The sequence below is a fragment of the Solanum lycopersicum genome, chromosome 1, assembly GCF_036512215.1.
Source record: "Solanum lycopersicum chromosome 1, SLM_r2.1".
NCBI classification, from domain to species: Eukaryota; Viridiplantae; Streptophyta; class Magnoliopsida; order Solanales; family Solanaceae; genus Solanum; species Solanum lycopersicum.
In genome coordinates this window covers 40384469-40406336 of record NC_090800.1, presented here as the reverse complement: position 1 = coordinate 40406336, position 21868 = coordinate 40384469, and the positions used below count along the sequence as shown (strand labels likewise).

General features: G+C 38.3%; 1 long non-coding RNA gene across 1 annotated transcript; it reads right to left on the bottom strand.

Moving 5' to 3' along the window:
* Positions 1-3878: 3878 nt before the first annotated feature.
* LOC109119878 (uncharacterized) lies at positions 3879-20496 on the bottom strand. The gene is made up of 3 exons (XR_002027448.3): positions 20336-20496; positions 17819-17889; positions 3879-4176 (listed from the first exon to the last, which is right to left on the bottom strand). It is a non-coding gene; the product is annotated as an uncharacterized lncRNA (long non-coding RNA).
* Between the last annotated feature and the right edge of the window lie 1372 nt (positions 20497-21868).

Here is a 21868-nt window from a genome sequence, read left to right as displayed (position 1 = left end):
TAGTCCCAGTAACCATATTCAAAGAGTTTTAGTGTTTTTGAACGAAGACCCTCGGTGGACCGTTGTGCCTGTGACGAGTCGTCATACTTGACGTTGAGGGTAATAAATAGAGCAGCATAAGAAATTGTACAAGTATGGGACGACGGAGTCCATGACGGTCCGTCGTGACCAGGACGATCCGTCGCGAGGTCCGTCGACCCAGCCGCATTTTGAAAGATTTCTAACAAATAGAATCCTTGTTTACTTAGGATTTTATATTCTATAAATAGTTCGAAAAACCTCATTTCTGAGGTTAGACTCTGGATTATTTTGCTAGACCTTTGATTATCATTAGACTTTTTGTGAGATTCTTGATTACTTTGAGATTCTTGTAAGTGATTGTTGGTGATTTTTGTTGATTAATCAAGCAAACTTTTGGATTTTACTCTTTCTCATTGAAGTTAGTACATGAATTCTTATATCATATATTTGAATATTGCGATTATGACTATGGGTAACTAAACTCCATAACTAGGGTTGTGGGCAAATAATGCAATAAAACCTAACTAAATAATAATTCTAGAATAGTGTCTTGCATTTATTAATAATTCTTTCACTTTGAGGTCTTTTTAACGGATGGCCAACGTTAGAACTCGCCTTAATGCTACTTGTCAGACCAAGGAGGTAGATAATAGGTGAAGAATTATCAACATAGATTTAGTGTATACTATCTAATAGGCTAGTATTGATTTGTACGAGGTAATAACTTAGGCAAATATCGAATACGATGCTTAATATGAGGTAAAGGTAAGGGTTAGTATAGCAACACATGTAGCCGAACCAAGGTGCGGAGTTAAATTTTCTAGATGCTGGACCAACGATTTAGAAATACATAACTTATCACTTTGCATGCAAGATACTAGTAATGAATTGTTATAGTTAGAATTATTAAGTTATGAACTTGTGGGGAACACGTAAACCCTAGTTTCTTCGATTAATTGATTAAACTCCAACATTCAAAGTTGTTAAGTGTCTCTTTCAATTTCGTTAGTTATTTTCATTTATTTAGAAGTAGAAACCCCCCTTTTTTTTATTGTTTTTGCTTTCCAAGGAAGTAATTGACTGAACAGTACTAATAATAGATTGAAGTTAAGTCTAAACTATTTTCCTCGTAGGAACGATCCCAACCTTACTAGTTTGGTTATTTTCTTGACACGACCACTTTACTTCTTATTTGAGAAGTGAGTTTGAGTGTATCAATCCTCACCTCTCACCCTAATTTGGTGATACCCCAATCTCAAGTCAATTTTAAAAACGTAGCTTGCGTGTTGGAGTTGATAAAACATGTCGCCAATCCAAGGGAGAGGATACTTATTCTTAATAGTGAATCTATGATGTTCGAAATTATCAATACACATCCTAAGTTACCCATCCTTCTCATTCAAAAACAAAACCGGACAAACCCATGAAGAAATACTAGGTCAAATGAAGCCTTTGTCTTGTAAATATTTGAGTTAAGCCTTCAACTCTTTCAATTCCGTTGGAGCCATCGGATAAGGACAAATTGATATGTGATTTGTATACAGTAACAAGGCAATACCAAAATCAATTTCCTGTTCGGGATTAATACCAGGAAGATCATTACGGAAGACCATTGGAAATTCCCTTAGTACGGGGACCGACTCAATGGGAGGAATTTAAGTGTCTAAATCTTGGACTTTTACTATATGGTACAAACACCTTTAGAGATCACTTTTCATTCTTTCAAACAAGATATGATGCGACCTCTAGGAATATATTTCCCCCCTTCCATTTTCTAATGGGCTCATTTGGAAAGTTAAACTTCACCGCCCTTATTCTACAATCTATAGAGGCAAAACAAGCATGCATATAATCCATACCTAAAATGACATCAAAATCGAGCGTATCAAGTTCTACTAGTTCAATATAAGAAACTCTATCTGGAAAAATTATGGGACAATTTCTATAAGGCCTTTTTGCAAAAACTGACTTACCCACCGGGGTAGAAAATAAAAAAGGGTCATGCAAGATATTGAGAAAAATATAAGTTTTTATCTACTAGAGGAGTAAAATGATATTATAGCACCGGGATTAAGTAAGACATATACATAAATAGAGAAGACTTTCAAAATACTAGTCACCACATCGGGAGAATCTTTTGCTTAACCCTAGAGCAGAAAGCATAGAAGTGATTCTTCTTCGGAGCCTCTTTAACCCACTTACTAGAGCTTGACCACTACCCATGTCTTGACCCCTCAAACTAGGGCAATTCCTAACCTTCAGCCCAGTTTTACCACAGCCAAAATAATTATCCATTCCCTTAAAACAATCAACATACAACTTCTTGCCACACTTTTCACAAGTTTGCTTCTTGGTTGGCAAACAAGAATCTCATCCCTTAATAGCCTTAGGGTTAGACACCCTATCATCTCTAACCTAAGGGAACTTGGAAAGAACTTGATTAGACACCTTCTTCTGAAACCTAGGCTTGTCATGGATCTCAAGCCTTCCCTTTGAAGAACAACCATCAAAAGATCTTGCCCTCTTGGCATCTTTAATGTTCCTCTTAACCCCTGCATTTTCCACGTGTTGAGCATCAACCCTGAGACGAGAAATGTTCATATTGTCATGTCGTATGGCCGAATGACACTCCTCTTTCAAATCATCCGACGCCCTCGTCACAAAGCGGTTCATTTAATTTTTAGGGTCGGAAACCAAAGAAGGATAATATTTTGACAATTGAGTGAATTTCAAAGAGTATTCAATAACATTCATACCTGCTTGATGAAGTTTGATGAACTCCACCACATTGTCTCCCACTTCTTGCTAGTAAAGAACCTACCAAAAAAGCCTTCTTGAGAACTTCCCAATTCACCTGTCCACCCCTTAACAAACTATTGTCCCTCCAGTGGACATACCAAGTTTGGGCCACATTTTTTAGTTAATAAGTGGTTAACTCATCCTTTTTACTAGTAGACAACCCCATTACATAAAGTATATTGTAAACTTCATCAATGAACTCTTTGGGGTCTTCTTAAAACCTTGGACCCATAGAAAGTAGGAGGATCATCCTAGTTCAATCCCTTAGACGGGAGGCCATGGTATAAACTTGTTGGTGTGATCGGGGTACAACTTTTTAATTAGCTTGGGTTGTGATGGCTTGAGATTGAGTAGTGGAGGCTTGTGTTTGGGTTGTAATGGCATTGTCCATTTGGAAAAGAGCAAATTGTATGTCCTCATCCGTAAAAGGAGGAGTATTAACCCGGGCTTGGTCATCATTCAAATCATTGTCAAGAGGAGGAACTTGATCACAATGGGGAGGAACTCCTGCTTTCAAAATGTCTTCTTAAGACTTCATGCTGCATTTCTTTGAGAAATCATTCCCTATTATCACAATAAGAGGATTATATGTAAAAGCACAAAGACCTAACACTCCAAAAGGCGCCATATTGGACTTTTAAGAAAAGCAGGAGTTTCCTAAGCATCTTATATATTCCTATTCATAAGTGTGACGTGCTTAAAAATTATGAATATGAAATTACATACACGTGGTTGAGAAAGACATTGACTCAAAGATATTTAATCTCATGCTCTGGTACAAAGTTTGTCACATTCTGTAATACCCTTTAGACATAACCAGCGTCGTCGTCCTCTTTGATGAATAAGACTAGCCTCTTAGATTACATCATTAAATTCATAGGCCAAATTTAGCAGAAATTTTAAAACTATTCATTGCTTCTATGTCGAAACCGGCTTCGTTGACCTCTCAGAGGTCACAGACAAGCCTACATATGTCAACATTACATCATACAGGTTAATTATTAGCGGAAAATTTTAAACTTTAGTTTGCTTTGGAATATACATAGACATCATAGATAGAAATTAAATATATCACATCATTTTAACACAAGCATCTAACAATGAGATAACCAAATGAAGAAAGTTCATAAATGCATAAATATAAAGTTGCCAAAATGGCACCAACACAACGTCTGAAATAAGTAAGAAAGAAATGCTAGTGGAACACTTTCCACTAGCTCAGGGCTACATCTAATCTAGAATATAATATATAATCATCATCCAAAGCATGAGGGCCTACCATGTCCGGATGAATGCTCCATGTATGGATAGCTTCGATGTAGTCTCGTTAGCTCTAGCATCCACATGCACCGGTACCTAAACATATAGTACTGTATGGGATAAGTACACACCTGTACTAAGCATGGGTGTATGCAAGTACACACCAAGGACATGCATAATTAAGAGGAGCACTCTCCCAATGATATGAATTATTGAAAGCCAAGTCAGTTTGACATGCCAAATTGTATGAGGAAAGTCATGCTATGAGAGTAACATGCATCATCATTCTTTCCATATTGCACACAAAACATAACATATTTCATATAGCACATACATAAACCACATATCATTCGTTCATATGCCATGAGACCTTGAAATCATGAACCTAACATTTGGACTTCCCAAAAAATAAGAGTCAACATATGGGAGCTCAACTAGGGAGCCTTCTTTAGCAAACACAAAGTATGCTCCATTCATACATGCATACTTCATTTTGATTCGTTTCATTCATTCATAAGATGATATTTGTACCTAGGATTTAGTTCAAGACTCTCATCGGGTTCACTATAAAATGACCAAGAACGACCTAATGTCATTACTTGAGTCTAGTTCACCACTTGATTATCTTAACCAAACATCTTTGGTATTATTCATTTTGATATTATGCATTACTGGGTTGTTCTCATTCTTTATTTGTGAACTCTAACTTTTACCGACATAGAACATGTGAGCTCCATGAAATGTAGTGTCTACCCCACATAGAAAAGAGGTTGAATCAGCGGCCAAAGTAAAACCAAAATATGTAAGCGTATATAGGGAATTGAACCCTGCTAGATCCTATGTTGGCTGCATAGGTTCAAAGACTAGGATATATAAGGAGAACCATACCCGCCTAAATAGACAGTGTCATCTCATGAGATTTATACGAACCTCTACCATCCCAATAGAAGGAATCGCGACTCATAGCTAGCCTATCAGAGCTTCGTATAAAGTTCCATTACATTCATCTCACACATCATAGAAGCTGGCTTCTAGCATGAGGACATCACTACTCATTAGATAATTTCTCATCTTATCATTAGTATTAAGTGTGTATTAATCTCAATATATTCATTAGAGTGTTTCGTAGAGATTGGTCTATCCTTTAAGTTTACACTCTCATAGGTTAGTACGTCATTGGTAACAATTACTTAGGCTCATCTAAAATTGATCTCATCTTTCACATTCTCCCCTTATGATGTTGTCACCATATTCATTAACTATAGCATATTATCTAATCATAATTACTCACCCCTTTTTACATTAATTTTCATTTCATTATATGACAATGTGCTAGGCCTTTTAGAGTGTTTCAAACCCTTACTTAACCCTCCGGGGGTCACATCAATTCATCACATACATCTTAGGTTTACTTACATTTAAGGTACGCTAGCCTTATGAACACATACGTACAAGCCATTAGGCTTCACTCATAATTTATATAAGTGACTTGTACTTACCCAAGATTATGTGGTACAAGACTTATGCATCTTGTAAGTATGCCAAGGTCTCAATTTTGATTCCTATAGGCAACATTCATCAAATATTTAATCACGTAAGACTTATGTGTCCATACAAAATTGGGCAAGGGAACCCTATTGCATATCCATTAAGCAAAACATAGTCCTATATTAAAGTTCTATTTAAAATTTCAGCTTGGGGACACGATTTCGAATCCCAACGCCTAAATTCCTTTTCTTACTTTTCTCTCTTTGACTTTTCTATTTTAGTCGGAGAGGATGTGGGATCTATTCCCGCAACCTCATTTTATTTTCCTTTAGTCTTTCTCCTAAGTTCCTCACCTATCTGAGAGGTTGTGGGTTTGATCCCCACATACCTCATTTTATTTTATTTTTCATTTTTCTCCTAACTCTTCACCTAAGACTTACCCCATTTTGAATCCCCCTTCCTCATTTTTATTATTGATTTTTTTAGCTTGTATATGGTGAGTCTTGGGTTCAATCTATAATGACCTCACATTAAAAAAAATTGAAATGCACCTCCCTCAACACTGCCCAACACGAGCCAAATTTTAAGATTTCTTGAAATTTTGTCATCTTTTCAATACCCATTTTCAACATTTATACGATAGATTTTTATGGAAAATTCATTAGTCATTTCATACATTTATCATATGCATTATTTCAAAGTAATTTTATACAAAAACACAAAGATATAAAGATGCCATTTTCATGCTCTGAACCATGCTCAAAAACACAGCTACACACACATTGCACAGATTTTCATCATTACATAAATCCAAACATAAATACACGTATATAATCATCATGAAAGAACGTTACATCCCTAAATTGTACCAGCAAACATACCCAACCTACAACAATCGATGGGATCTAGTGATAGGGACATGCAAAGTTCCTAGTTTTCGTATTAGAATTTGATTGAAACTTAGGGGTCTTTTTGGGAAAAAGATCAAGAGGAAGAAAACCCATACCTTTTCTCATTGTTTTATACACCTTTAAAATCAGATATCAAGTGCTTCCAACTCCCACGAAAAAAATTCTTCTCCAACAAAACTTACGCGCAAACTGTTAGAAATATGCTTTCGCTTTTCGTTTTTAGTTTATTTTTTTGTTTTGAGTTTCTGTGTGCATGTTGTTGAAGTGATGAACTTTGATTTTTTCATTATTAATTATGACAAGTAACGTGAGAAGAGAGTGGATAATGTCACGAGAATGGGAGAGGAGAGAGGTGAGTGTAAGTGTAGGAGTTTTAGTTGAAGACTAAGTGAAACTAGGACTCCTTGATTTACTTAAAAATCTGATTTTTAAGGTTTATTTGAATGAGTCATCATGACCTTACTTAAATCAAATTATTTATATTAATTAATTCAATTTATTATTGCTTCCACCAAGGATCGAACCCGAGTGAACCTTCACTCGCGAAAAAGGTCAAATTCGGGTAAACCCTACCCGAATTGTCTATTATTCACATTAATTAAATAAATATTTAGTGTAATTAAAATACTACCCTTATCCTCAAAAAGACCATTTTACCCCTAGACCCTCCAAATGTAAGATTACCCTTTTCAAGTTCAGTTAAGACTCATCCGGATGAATCTTAATTTTCGGGTGTCATATATGGTTAGACCCAACCTTGCCTTAGCTCAACTAAATAACCAAGTTGGTTGGCTTAGCTGGTACATGAGTTCTGAGGTCTGGTTCCACGCGCATCCATACGTGTCAACTCGGTCTAATCTTGGCATTTTAGGTACGTTTAGGCCTTACTTCGCATAATTATTTTTGGGTTATTACACTACCTCCCCCTCCTTATGAACATTTGTCCCCGAATGACACTACTCTTTACTAGAAACCGGTAAGTCCTGTATAGAACATCTACATACATAGGCAATTCAAAACTCTTTATTGGTGAATATATGATTCACATAATAACATGAAGCTGCACATCCTTGAAACCTACTAGCAGCTTTACATTGATAGACTAAGGAACTCTTTCCTAAATAGTCTCATCAAAGCACACAACATAAGTAAACAAATTATTCACACAAATCAGCAACAAACATGACGACTCAACCACATTAACTTCATACCAGGTCATAAAACCATAAACAGTCAAACCCATGAAAGACTAATTAAGGATACGCACCCAAGACATCATCAGGAGTGTCTTCCCCTGCACCCCTAAACTTGTGTGCAAATAATCGTTGCCACCTTGGAGCCTCTTCACTTGGAAAATTCGGCTAAACTCTCTCCTTCCCTTTTTCTTGACCTCTCCTTTTCAGACAATCCTTCATCATGTGACCCGGTTTACCACAAATGTAACAAGCGTTAGAGACCATCAAACACTCTCCTCGATGCATCTTGCCACACTTTCTACAAGGAGGCCTCTCGTGAGGTGTATCTACTTCATTGTTTCTCTTAACTGTAGACTCGGAATCCCTATCACAGAGACCCATGAATGAACTTAAAAAACCTTGGTGGGAGAGTCCCTTCATAAACCTAGGATTATCAGTGATTTCAATACTACTCTTTCTTTAAAAAATTCTCTTCATCTTGCCTTGATCTTTTCCCTGCCCTAGTGTGCTTCCTCTTCCTGCTTTCTTCCACTTGCTGGACCTGGATCAAAGCCTTGAAAGGTGTAACGACCTGTTTAGTCGTTTTGAGCAACAAACTTCAATTCTGGAAAAACAGGCTGAGGCGACAGACCAAACAACGGACCGTCAAGGGCACGACAGACCGTCGCAGGGTCTCGTTTCAAAACACTTAGAAAATCTGAAATTGGGTACTGAAAATCGACTCTCTGAACTTCGTGACGGAATGGCAGGACAGACCGTCACAGGCATGACGGACCGTCACAGATTGTTCAGTGGAAGTTGACTCTCTGACCCTTGCGACGACCTGCAGGATGGACCGTCGCAGGCACGACGGCCCGTCACATGTTGCGCAAATTCCAGGCAGAATCGAATTTCCTTACACGTTTTAAGGGACATTTTTGGACTATTCTTTCCTTAATTATAGATTTCGTTGGTTTATATTAATAACTCAAATTCTTGGGGGTTAAAAGAGGTAACCCTAAGTTTATTAGTGGGGTATTATTGCCATCTTTTATTCTTAATTATATACTAATTAGGGTAAAAGAAAGAGGGTTTGAATAAGAAAATAGAAAGAACAAGAAGGGAGAGAGAGAAACGGTCGAGAAGAAGAGGAAAACACCAAGCTTTGAGGATTAACTTGCTTGATTTCAATTCTTCGGTGGAGGTAGGTTATGGTTTTCATGCTTCATAAGTAAACTCTTAATAGTGAATGATATGTATTGGTAGTATTGTAAACCCTACTATATGCTTAATGGTATGTTTGCATGAATATGATTATGTGATTGTGATAAGATAAGCATGATGAAAATATTGAATCCCAAATCTTGAGAAGAAACTTTAATATACATTGTTAATGATGATGCCTTGGTATAGAAGAAGGCTTGATGAATTAAAGTAATGGGATCGATAATGCCTTGGAATAGAGAAGGCTTGATGATTTACAGAATAGTATTAGTGGATCGGAGTGTCACGTTCCGACACATAGTATTAGTGGATCGGAGTGTCACGTACCGACACATGTAGGGGATCGGAGTGTCACGTACCGACACATAGTAGTAGGGGATCGGAGTGTCACGTACCGACACAAGAAGAGGAAAGATAATGAATCTTGAAAGATGATAATATACTCAACTTAATAAACTTAATTCCCAAATGAGTATGGCATTGAGGCTTGGGCCCTCATGGATTAACTTGATGGTACTTATTGATGATTATAATACTTGTTGTTGCTACATGTTGAGTTTTATAGTTGATTTACGAGAATATTGATATATATTGTTCCCTATTTTGAGTTGGCCGATGATATCTACTCAGTACCCGTGTTTTGTACTGACCCCTACTTTTATGTTTTTCTTCTTGTTATTTGTGGAGTGCAGCAAACGTGCCGTCATCTTCGACTCAACAGTAAATCAAGCCAGTCTTCGTCACACCGGATCTTCAGGGTGAGCTAACGCTTCTAGCTTGGACTGGATCTTCTCCTTCATGTCTTGATGCCTTGAACTTCCGGCATGGACTAGCTGCTTATGTATTTTTAGCTTCTTAGAAACTCTTAGAATTAGTAGTTTAAAGTAGATGATCTTGTGATGATGACTTCCAGATTTTGGGAATAATAATAGTTATTGATTTTATTAATGAGTTTAAGTCTTCCGCATTACTTTATGTTGATATTACCTTGAAATGTTAAGTTTTAGATTGGTTGGTTCGCTCACATAGGAGGGTAAGTGTGGGTGCCAGTCGCGGCCCGGATTTGGGTCGTGACAAAACTTGGTATCAGAGCATTAGGTTCGTTGGTCTCATCATACAAGAACAGGTCTAGTAGAGTCTTAAGGAACGGTAGGGGGACACCTTTACTTTTCCTTGAGAGGCTATAAGACTTTAGGAAAATTTCACTCTTTCATTCTTTCTTTCGTGCTACTACTTGAGTCCAATTGGTATCTAGGCGATACGAATTGGTATCTGACCATCTTCACTCTCTTTCACAGATGGTTAGAACTAGAGCAACGACTACGTCAACACCAACACTGGCCAGACAAGAAACAACTGAGCCAGCCACTGGGCTGTGGCTCGAGGAAGAACAGCGGTGAGGGGCCGTGGAAGAGGTCGTGGGAGGACGTCCTCTAGGGGAAGAGGACAAACACCTAGCCCATCTGATACTAGGGCAATGACTCCTTCACCGACTGAGGAAGTGATAAGAGAGGGGGAGGATGAGGTGAATGAACAAGTGCAAAATGAGGAAATGCCACCCCAACCTACCCCAGAGATGATCAATCAGGTTCTGGCTTATCTTAGCGGGTTATCTGATCAGGGCCAGACACCCTAGTGTTTTCTGCACCAGCACCTCAGGCTCCGGAGGTACAATATGCGGCTACTATGGCTCCCCGCATGGATGTTCCATTGGAAATAGGCACGTTTCCACGTATGACTACTGGGCCTGTAATGACAAATGATCAGCATGAACTTTTCAGTAAGTTCTTGAAATTGAAACCTCCAGTCTTCAAGGGTGCGGAATCTGAGGATGCTTACGATTTTCTGGTTGACTGTAATGAGCTACTACACAAGATGGGTATAGTAGAACGGTTTGGTGTTGAGTTCGTGAGTTATCAGTTTCAAGGGAACGCCAAAATGTGGTGGCGGTCACATATTGAGTGTCAACCAACAGAGGCACCACCTATGACTTGGGCCTCATTCTCTAGCTTGTTTATGGAGAAGTATATCCCCCGGACATTGAGGGATAGGAAAAGGGATGAGTTCCTGAGCCTAGAGCAAGGTAGGATGTCGGTTAATGCTTATGAGGCTAAGTTCCGTGCACTATCCAGATATGCCACTCAACTCTGTTTTAGTCCTCAAGAGCGGATTCGCCGGTTTGTGAAGGGGTTGAGGTCAGAATTGCGGATTTTGGCCTTACAGATAGCGGCAATGGCAAAATCCTTCCAAGAAGTGGTAGACTTTGTGATAGAAGTGGAAGGAGTGAAGCCAGACGACTTCACCACAACATCGACATCAAAAAGGTTTCGAAAGGGAGGTGAGTTTAATGGTTCTTACACTAGAGGGCAGGGTTCGGGATGTTACGCAGTTCGACCCATTCAGTCTTCACTACAGACTGTAGTTGGAGGACCACCTCAGACCGGTCAACACTTCTCCGAGGGGCCTATGATTCACTCCAGAGAATGTTATGGATGTGGGGAGATTGGACATATTAGGAAAAATTGTCCCAGACAAAGTTATAGACCCCCAATAGCTAGAGGTAGAGGTGGTCATGGTAGAGACCGTTATTCTGGAGGACGTGGTGGCCGAGGTAATGGTGGTCACCAAAACGGCAGAGGTAATGGGCAAACTGGGGCCACTACATCACAACATGGTAGGGGCAACAGACAGACGAACGATAGGGCCCATTGTTACGCTTTCCCTGGGCAGTCTGAAGCGGAGGCATCTGATGCTATCATCACAGGTAATCTTCTGGTTTGTGATTGCATGGCTTCTGTATTATTTGATCCTGGATCCACGTTTTCTTATGTATCTTCCTCATTTGCTAATGGTCTAAATTTACATTGTGAATTACTTGATATGCCTATTTGTGTTTCTACTCTGGTGGGTGAGTCTATGGTAGTTGAAAAGGTATATAGGTCTTGTGTGGTAAACTTTGTGGGGAGAAACACTTATGTAGATTTGGTTATCTTGGCAATGGATGATTTTGATGTGATTCTGGGTATGACTTGGCTTTCTCCGCAATTTGCAATCTTGGATTGTAATGCTAAAACGGTGACATTAGCCAAGCCTGGGATAGACCCGTTAGTGTGGGAGGGTGACTACACTTCCAATCCGGTCCATATCGTCTCCTTTCTTCGTGCTATGAAAATGATTAGTAAAGGGTGTTTAGCTTTCTTGGCACATCTCAAGGATGACACTACCCAAGTACCTTCGATTGAGTCGGTTTCAGTAGTTCGTGAGTTTCTAGATGTGTTCCCTGCAGATATTCCTGGTATGCCACCGGATAAGGATATTGACTTCTGTATTGATCTTGAACCCGGTACTCGCCCCATTTCTATACCCCCTTATAGAATGGCTCCCGCGGAGTTAAGAGAGTTAAAGACACAACTTCAAGAGTTATTGAACAAAGGCTTCATTAGACCAAGTGCATCCCCTTGGGGTGCTCCGGTTTTGTTTGTAAAGAAGAAGGATGGGAGTTTTCGAATGTGTATAGACTACAGACAACTAAACAAGGTAACCATAAAGAACAAGTATCCTCTTCCCCGCATTGATGACTTGTTCGATCAGTTACAAGGTGCTTGTGTCTTCTCTAAGATTGACTTGAGATTCGGTTATCATCAATTGAAAATACGAGCAACGGATGTGCCAAAGACTGCTTTTCGAATGAGGTATGGGCATTACGAATTTGTAGTGATGTCCATTGGTCTTACGAATTCCCCTGCTGCGTTAATGAGCTTGATGAATGGTATTTTAAGCCATATTTGGACCTCTTCGTGATCGTATTTATTGATGATATATTGGTACACTCAAAGAGCAAGAAGGAACATGAAGAGCATTTGAGAATGGTATTGGAAATGTTGAGGGAGAAAAAGCTTTATGCCAAGTTCTCTAAGTGTGAGTTTTGGCTAGATGCAGTGTCCTTCTTGGGGCACGTGGTTTCTAAGGATGGATTGATGGTGGATCCTTCTAAGATTGAGACAGTGAAGAATTGGGTAAGACCTACTAATGTGTCAGAAATAAGGAGCTTTGTTGGGTTAGCTAGCTACTACCGCCGATTTGTCAAGGGATTCTCTTCTATTGCTTCCCAATTGACAAACTTGACTAAGCAGAATGTTTCATTTGTATGGTCGGACGAATGTGAGGAAAGCTTTCAGAAGCTCAAGACTTTGTTGACTACCGCACCTATCCTTACCTTGCCAGTAGAGGGTAAGAACTTCATTATTTATTGTGATGCATCCTATTCTTGGTTGGGTGCAGTACTAATGCAAGAGAAGAGTGTGATTGCTTATGCTTCAAGACAATTAAAAGTGCATGAACGTAACTATCCAACTCATGATTTGGAATTGGCTGCGGTAGTGTTTGCATTAAAGCAATGGAGACACTATTTATATGGGGTTAAGTGTGAGGTCTACACGGATCATCGTAGCCTTCAGTATGTCTTTACTCAGAAAGATTTGAACTTAAGACAGAGGAGATGGATGGAGTTACTAAAGGACTACGATATCACTATCTTGTATCATCCGGGGAAGGAGAATGTTGTAGCGGATGCTTTAAGTAGGAAGGCGGGAAGCATGGGAAGTCTAGCTCACTTGCAAGCTTCTAGACGCCCATTGGCTAGAGAGGTTCAGACTCTAGCTAATGACTTGATGATATTAGAAGTAAATGAGAAGGGAGGATTGTTGGCTTCTGTGGAGGCAAGATCTTCCTTTCTTGACAAGATTAAGGGAAAACAGTCTGATGATGAGAAACTGTGCAGAATTCAAGATAAGGTATTGCGAGAAGAGTCTAAGGAGGCACAAATTGACGAGGAAGGTGTTTTGAGGATCAAGGGAAGGGTATGTGTACCCCGAGTTGATGATCTGATCAACACTATTCTGACAGAGGCTCATAGTTCAAAGTATTCGATACATCTGGGTGCAACCAAGATGTACCGTGATCTAAAGCAACACTTTTGGTGGAGTAGAATGAAGCGTGATATTGTTGATTTTATTGCCAGATGTCCAAACTGTCAACAAGTAAAGTATGAACACCAGAGGCCCGGAGGAAACCTTCAGAGAATGCCCATTCTGGAATGGAAGTGGGAAAGAATTGCAATGGACTTTGTGGTTGGTCTTCCCAAGACATTAGGAAGGTTTGATTCTATTTGGGTAATTGTTGATAGGTTAACTAAGTCTGCTCACTTCATTCCGGTCAAGTTAACTTACAATGCAAAGAAGCTAGCCAAACTTTACATCTCGGATGGTTTGATGCATTTGAGGTTAGGCCTTGGGGTACTGACCTTTTGAGGGATTCGATAGAGAAAGTGAAGTCTATTCAAGAAAAGCTTCTAGAGGCGCAAAGTAGACAAAAAGAATATGCAGATCGAAAGGTCAGAGACTTAGAGTTCATGGAGGGTGAACAAGTCTTGTTGAAAGTTTCACCAATGAAAGGGGTGATGCAGTTTGGTAAAAGGGGTAAACTAAGTCAAAGGTACATTGGACCATTTGAAGTACTTAAGCGAGTAGGAGAGGTGGCTTATGAGTTAGGCATGCCTCCAGGGCTGTCCAGAGTACACCCGGTATTCCATGTGTCGATGTTGAAAAGATACCATGGGGATGGGAACTACATTATCCGTTGGGATTCAGTTTTGCTTGATGAGAACTTGTCTTATGAGGAGGAGCCTGTTGCTATTTTAGATAGAGAAGTTCACAAGTTGAGGTCAAGAGAGATTGCATCCATCAAGGTGCAATGGAAGAATCGACCCGTTGAAGAAGCCACTTGGGAGAAGGAGGCGGATATGCGAGAAAAATACTTACATCTGTTTACAGATTCAGGTACTCCTTTTCACCCTTTTTTTCCTTCTTTTGATCATTCGGGGACGAACGATATGTAAATTGGTATCTATTATAACGACCTGTTTAGTCGTTTTGAGCAACAAACTTCAATTCTGGAAAAACAGGCTGAGGCGACGGACCAAACGACGGACCGTCAAGGGCACGACGGACCGTCGCAGGGTCTCGTTTCAAAACACTTAGAAAATCTGAAATTGGGTACTGAAAATCGACTCTCTGAACTTCGTGACGGAATGGCAGCACGGACCGTCACAGATTGTTCAGTGGAAGTTGACTCTCTGACCCTTGCGACGACCTACAGGACGGACGGTCGCAGGCACGACGGCCCGTCAAAGGTTGCACAAATCCCAGGCAGAATCGGATTTCCTTACACGTTTTAAGGGACGTTTTTGGACTATTCTTTCCTTAATTATAGATTTCGTGGGTTTATATTAATAACTCAAATTCTTGGGGGTTAAAAGAGGTAACCCTAAGTTAATTAGTGGGGTATTATTGCCATCTTTTATTCTTAGTTATATACTAATTAGGGTAAAAGAAAGAGGGTTTGAATAAGAAAATAGAAAGAACAAGAAGGGAGAGAGAGAAACGATCGAGAAGAAGAGGAAAACACCAAGCTTTGAGGATTAACTTGCTTGATTTCAATTCTTCGGTGGAGGTAGGTTATGGTTTTCATGATTCATAAGTAAACTCTTAATAGTGAATGATATGTATTGGTAGTATTGTAAACCCTACTATATGCTTAATGGTATGTTTGCATGAATATAATTATGTGATTGTGATAAGATAAGCATGATGAAAATATTGAATCCCAAATCTTGAGAAGAAACTTTAATATACATTATTAATGATGATGCCTTGGTATAGAAGAAGGCTTGATGAATTAAAGTAATGGGATCGATGATGCCTTGGAATAGAGAAGGATTGATTATTTACAGAATAGTATTAGTGGATCGGAGTGTCACGTTCCGACACATAGTATTAGTGGATCGGAGTGTCACGTACCGACACATGTAGGGGATCGGAGTGTCACATTCCGACACATGGAATTAGGGGATCGGAGTGTCACGTACCGACACATAGTAGTAGGGGATCGGAGTGTCACGTACCGACACAAGAAGAGGAAAGATAATGAATCTTGAAAGATGATAATATACTCAACTTAATAAACTTAATTCCCAAATGAGTATGGCATTAAGGCTTGAGCCCTCATGGATGAACTTGATGGTACTTATTGATGATTATATTACTTGTTTTTGCTACATGTTGAGTTTTATAGTTGATTTACGATAATATTGATATATACTGTTCCCTATTTTGAGTTGGCCGATGATATCTACTCAGTACCCATGTTTTGTACTGACCCCTACTTTTATGTTTTTCTTCTTGTTATTTGTGGAGTGCAGCAAACGTGCCGTCATCTTCGACTTAACAGTAACTCAAGCCAGTCTTCGTCACACCGGATCTTCAGGGTGAGCTAACGCTTCTAGATTGGACTGGATCTTCTCCTTCATGTCTTGATGCCTTGAACTTCCGGCATGGACTAGCTGCTTATGTATTTTTAGCTTCTTAGAAACTCTTAGAATTAGTAGTTTAAAGTAGATGTTCTTGTGATGATGACTTCCAGATTTTGGGAATAATAATAGTTATTGATTTTATTAATGAGTTTAAGTCTTCCGCATTACTTTATGTTGATATTACCTTGAAATGTTAAGGTTTAGATTGGTTGGTTTGCTCACATAGGAGGGTAAGTGTATGTGCCAGTCGCGGCCCGGATTTGGGTCGTGACAAAAGGTCCATGTTTTAATGCACCGTAGTTTCCCTACACTCCTCCTCGAGATCCTCAGTAATCCCTTTCAAGAATCTACTCATCTCATCTCTGCTCTTACACACAAGAGAAGTGGCATACCTAGAAAGTTTTACAAACATCCGAGAGTAATCCCTGACTTACATCGAGCCCTAATTGAGGTTGATGAATTCTTTAACCTTAGCCTCCTTCATTTTTTCTGCGAAAGAACCACTCCAGAGAAGTCGTCTGCTATTCTGCAACATCTTATACTAGGATTGAGCTACATCCTTTAGCTGGCAGGATGCCAGCTTAGCCTTCTCCATATCAGTAAAACCCATTGCACATAGTATCTTGTGGATTTCATCCATAAACTTTTGGGGATATTCCGCAGTCTTAGATCCAATGTAAGCGGGAGGATTCATCCTCGTGAAGTCCCTTAACCTTCTAGCCATGGTGCTGGAATATGGGTTCTCTATGGGAACACCTCGTTGCTCCGTCTGGGTTGTCATATCCAGAGCTTGTAAAGTGATGTCTTGGGCCATCTGTGCCAGGGCTATCGTCACTTCTCCATTTGTCAATCCAACTAGGTTAAAAGGCATCTCCATTCCAGCAACTGGGGCCTCAGGTGCAACTTAGTTGCCCCCAGCAGCTCCTCCTCCTCTTCCCTAGCATATGTTCCTCCTTGTGAACATATTCTAAAAGATAAGAATTGATGGTAGATACACTCGTAACACCATGTAATCAGAAATTATAGAAGGCAGGATAACATCATAAGAAGAGAATTTTCTTAAGCATTATGCAATCTATAATCCATAATAGTGGTGCACTTTACTACCATAACTTAGAAACAACTTAACGTGGTTGTATGAGTTTGATGTCTTGGATATTTAACCTAATGCTCTGATACAACACTTTTCACGATCGGGTCATATACCGTAGTCAAAACCAGCATCGTTGACCTATCAGAAGTTGCAGACAAGCTTATATATGTCATCATTACATCATATAGGTTAACTTTTAGCGGAAAATTAAAAAACTTTTATTTGCTTTGGAGTATACATAGACTTCATAGTAAGAAATGCATTATATCACATAAAATCACAACAACCTTCTAATAATGAGATATTCAAATAAAGGAAATAGTTCATAACTTCATAAATATAAAGTTTCCAAAATGTCACCAACATAACATCTGAAATAAGTAAGAAAGAAATGCTATTGGAAGACTCTCTACTAGCTCATGCCTACATATAAGGTATAATATAAAAGATAAGTATCGTTCAAATCATGAGAGCCTACCAAGTCCGGATGAGTGCTCCATGTCCAGATAGCTTTAACGTAGTCTTGTAAGCTCTAGCATCCACCTGCACCTACACGTAAAAGTAGAGTATTGTATGGGATTAGTACATATTTGTACTAAGTATGGGTGTACGCAAGTACACACCAATGACATGCCTGATTAAGAAGAGCTCTCTCCAAACGATATGAATTATGAAAAGCCAAGTAAGTTGGACTTGCCAAACTAGATTAGAAAAGTCATACTAAGAGAGTAACATGCATCATCTATCTTTTCATATTGCACACAACACATAACATATTTCATATAGCACGTACACATACCATATATCATTCGTTCGTATACCATGAGACCTTGGAATCATGGACATAACATTAGTACTTCCCTTAATGAGGGCTCAACATATGAGACCTCAACTAGGAGCCTTCTGTAACAAAAACATAGTCTACTCCATTCATACATTGCATACTTCATTTTCATTCGTTTCATTCATTCATAGGGTGGTGCAAACACCAGCCATTCCTAGGATGTAATTTCAGATTCTAATCGGGTTCATTGTGCAATTATCAAGAACAACCTAGTATCATTATTTTAGTCTAGTTCACCTCTTGATTAACTTAACCAAACACCTTAGATATCATTCATTTCATATTGTCCATTACTAAGGCAAGCCTCATTCTTTCATTGAGAAATTTAACTTTAACTAACACAGATCATGTGAGCTCAATCATATCCATTGTCTACCCCACACAGAAAAAGAGGTGGAATCACCGGCCAAATTGAAACCAAAACATGCTAGTGTATACAGGGAATTCAACCCTGCTAGATCCTTATGTTAGGTGCATAGGTTAAAAAACTAGGAGATATAGGGAGACCCATACCCACCTAAATGGACAGTCTCATATCATGAGATTTACACGAACCTCTGCCTTCATGAAAGAAGTAATCGTGACTCATATCTAGCCTATCGGTGCTCCGCATAAAGATCCATTACATTCATCTCACACATAATAGAAGCTAGCTTCTATCATGGGGACATCATTTATCATTAGATGATTTCTCATCTCATCATTAGTATTATGTGTGTATTAATTTCAATACATTCATTAGAATGTTTCTCAGAGATTGGTCTCTTCATTAACAATGCAGTCTCACTGGTGAGTACGTTATTGGTAACACTTACTTAGGCTCATTTGAGATTGATCTCATCTTTCATATTAGCCCCTTATCATGTTGTCACGACATTCATTAACTTTACCATATTAGCTCATCATAATTACTCACCCCATTTTACGTGAATGGTCATTTCATTATATGCCAATACACTTGGCCTTTTAGTATGTTTTACACCCTTACTTAACACTCCTGGATCATATCAATTCATCACATACAACTTAGGTTCACTTGCTTTTAATGTACGCTGGACATATGAACCCATATGTACAAGCCATGAGGCTTCACTCATAATTCATCCAAGTGACATATACTTACCCAAGATTATGTGGTACAAAACATGTGCTTCTTGTAATTACGCCACGGTCTCAATTTAACTTCCTATAAGAAACATTCATTAAATATTTAATCATATGAGACTTATTTGTCAATAAGAAATTGGGCGAGGGAATCCAATTTCAAATTCCTTGAGATACACTTAGTCTTATATTAAATTTTTATTTTAAATTTCAGCTTGGGGACCCAAATTCGAATCCCAAAGACTACATTTCTTTTCTTACTTCTCTCTCCTCGACTTTTCTGTTTTAGGCCGAGAGGATGTGGGATCAATCCCCTAGAACATCATTTTATTTTCCTTTAGTATTCCTCCTTATTTCCTCACCTATCTTAGAGGTTGTGGGTTCAATCCCCACATACCTCATTTTATCTTTTTTCATACCTCATTTTATTTTAATTTTCATTTTCTCCTAACTCTTCGCTTGAGACTTACCCCATTTTGAATACCCTGTACTTCATTTTTATTATTGAATATTTTTATAGATTTCATATGGTGAGGTATTGGGTTCAATACCTGATGACCTCACATTACAAAAATTTTGAAATACACATTCCTCAAAACTGCCCAACACGAGCCAAATTTCCAAATTTCTTTAAATTAGGTCATCTTTTCAATACCCCTTTTTCGACATTTATACAATAAATTTTTTTGGAAAATTCGTTAGCCATTCATACATTATTATATGAATCATTTACAAGTAATTTCATACAAAAACACAAGGATTTAAAAATGCCATTTTCATGCTCCAAACCATGCTCAAGAACACGGCTACATACACATTGAACACATTTTCATCCTCACATAAACCTGAACATAAATACATGTATATAATCATCATGAAAACATGTTACATCCCTAAATTCTATCATCAAACACACCCAAATTACAACAATCGATGGGAACTAGTGACATGGACATACAAAGGGGAAAATTCCTAGTTTTTGGATTAGAATTTGACTAAAACATAGGGGTCTCTTGGGAAAGCGACTAAGACGAAGAAAAGACATACCTTTTCTCGTCACATAAAACCTTTAAAATCTGATCTAAAGTGCTGCCAACTCCCATGAAAAATAAAATGCTTCTCCAACAAAACTTACGCGCAAACCATTTGAAAGATGCTTTCACTTTTCATTTTGTGTTTAGTTTTTCTTTTGAATTTTTATGTGCAAGTTTTGAAAGTGATAATATTTGATTTTTTTTGTTCTTTTTTCTGATAAATAACGTGAGAAGAGAGTGGAGAAAGTCGTGAGAATGAGAGTAAGTGTAGGAGTTTTAGTTGAAGACTTGGTCAAACTAGGACTCATTGTTACTTATAAATAAAAAATCTTATTTTTAAGGTTCAGGTTATATGACTCATCATTCACGTACGTAAATCAAATAATTAATATTAATTCAATTTAACATTGCTTCCACCCACGGTAGAACCCGGGTGAAGCTCCACTCGCAAAAATGATCAAATTAAGGTCAACCCTACCCGAATTGTCCATTATAAAAATTAATTAATTAATTAATAATATATATAGTTTAATTACAATACTAACCTTAGCATGGAAAATACCATTTTACCCTTAGACCCTCCAAACCTAAGATTACCTTTTTCAAGTACGGTTAAGAATCATTCGGGCGAATATTTATATATTATGGTGACCTAAATAGCTGGACAGAGCTTGCCTAGATCAACTACTCACCAAGTTGGTTGATTGGGTAATACATGGGTTTTTAGGTCTAGTTCCACGCGCATCAATCCGTGTGAACCCAGTCTAATCTAGGCATTGTAGGTTCGTTATGGCCTTACTTTGCATAACTATTTTCGGGATGTTACATTCTACTTGGAGGCTTACATAGACATGTACATACACAAAGTATATCTATATATATATATATATATATATTATAACATAGTCTCAAATAATCGTCTCACCTCATAACCATCTAATAAAGTATACCAAATTTAGGCCTAGACCATACATCAATAACAATACCACAAATAGGTCATACAATGTTTAGTACTCAAATCAAAAGGAAAGAAATATAAGACTCTTAATACTAAAAACAACATCCTGGATTGATAGTGGAAACAACGTTAGAAAGTGAGGACCTATTCTACTTGGATGACTAAGAAATCAACGTTTTCTTCAATGTCATCTCAAAAAGACTTTCAACAAACGGAACCCAAAATACATGGGAAAAGGAAGAAATGGGTGAGTACACCACTTGTAATAAGTATGAGACCATATGCACACATACTTTTAAATTAGGCTAAGAACAAGGACATTCTATAAGTATGAACTTTTCATTAATAACCTTTATGCACATTCAATAAGACCATATTAATCCCAATGACACATTTATTGAGTCATAGGCTTGTACATCACAAGACGAACAACATTACAATGGTTCTCATGAGATGATACTACAGTGCAATTGTGCTTAAAGAGGGTCTCTAGTATGTATCCTAATTCCTTAACTATGTTTCCTCCGTAGAAATACTAGCTAGTGGATCCACCTTGATTGCAATGTTCATGTTTTTGTTTTACTTTAG